Below are 1,169 nucleotides of genomic sequence, written 5' to 3' on the forward strand. Positions count from 1 at the left end.
TGTGACAAGGGGTTGGATTAAATTGAGAGGCTGGTCGCCGTATGGGGACCCCACACTCAGAAGAGGAAATTTGCTTTTCCCTGAAAATGCTTTCAGAAAATACTTTGCTAGACTTAATGCTCTCATAGCAGAGCAGTCAGCCCCCGTGCGCGCTGCCTCAGCGTGGGTGTGGCCCAGACGCGTCCAATTTGAAGCTGTCAGTGATAATAATCATTAGTGACAGCATTCTCTTTTAATCCGCCTAAAAAAAATCAAACCGCTCATTAGAAGAGGAGTTTTGATGATATTTATGTGTAATACTCAGGCAGATCAAAAATGCTGCGCACATTCTCTCAAATCCGCTCGTAGCGGATGAGGGGAGGGGCGGGGCCGTCTTTATTCAAGAAGGCGAGCCGCGAGCAAAGCAGAGTGAGACATGAACTCTCGTAGTAAGAGTGGTCTGTCTCAGCAGCGCAGCCTCAGCGTGGGCGTGACCCAGGTGAGAGGCACGTTCAAATACAAAGCTGTCAGCGATATTGAATCATTGGTGACAGCGTTCTGCTCCAAACCGCCAAGGAGGATTGAGCCGCTCGACAATGAGGGGCGCCGATCCTCTCATGTAAACACACTGGCAGATCAAAGCGCTGCATGGAGAGTGATGCAAGCGGGGGCCTTGCCGGCATTAAATCACTCAAGCCTGATCGATCATACGAGTTTGCCATTTCTGCCTCCGAGTAACTGGGAGGAGAGAAACTCAAGAGCGGGGGAGGCGGGGCTCAGCGACGCGCACACAAATGTGAAGCTGCCCGCGTTTCGCTCTGTTCTGCCTGGGAGGATTAAGCTGCTCGTATAACGAGGTGCACCGATCCTCATGTGTAACACACACTGGCAGATTAAGCATGCATGATGTGTGTAGAGGATTGCTCAAGTCTGATCGTTCAACCCGCGAGCTCATCGTTGCTGCCTCCGAGGTAGCTGGGAGGAGAGAAACATGAGCGGGGGGAGGCGGGGCCGCCTTCCGCGAATGAACGGGGGCAGACTGCTTTCGTGTTAAAGCAGCCCGTGTTTGTGAGCGCAGCCATAGTGACACACACAAATTTGAAGCTGTCAGCGGCAGCATCTGCTCCGATCTACTTTGGAGGATAGAGCCGCTCGATGTAAAGAGGGGCACTGATCCTTTTGTGTAAGAC

The 1,169-nt window shown here is 52.4% G+C and overlaps 1 protein-coding gene across 1 annotated transcript in view; it reads left to right on the forward strand.

Annotated features, from left to right (window-relative positions):
* Positions 1 to 1,169, forward strand: part of dchs2 (dachsous cadherin-related 2) — a 42,565-nt gene that overhangs the window by 19,569 nt on the left and 21,827 nt on the right. The gene's annotated exons all lie outside the window — the stretch shown is intronic.

The sequence above is a fragment of the Sinocyclocheilus anshuiensis genome, unplaced genomic scaffold, assembly GCF_001515605.1.
Source record: "Sinocyclocheilus anshuiensis isolate Anshui unplaced genomic scaffold, SAMN03320099.WGS_v1.1 scaffold517, whole genome shotgun sequence".
In the NCBI taxonomy this organism is placed as follows: domain Eukaryota; kingdom Metazoa; phylum Chordata; class Actinopteri; order Cypriniformes; family Cyprinidae; genus Sinocyclocheilus; species Sinocyclocheilus anshuiensis.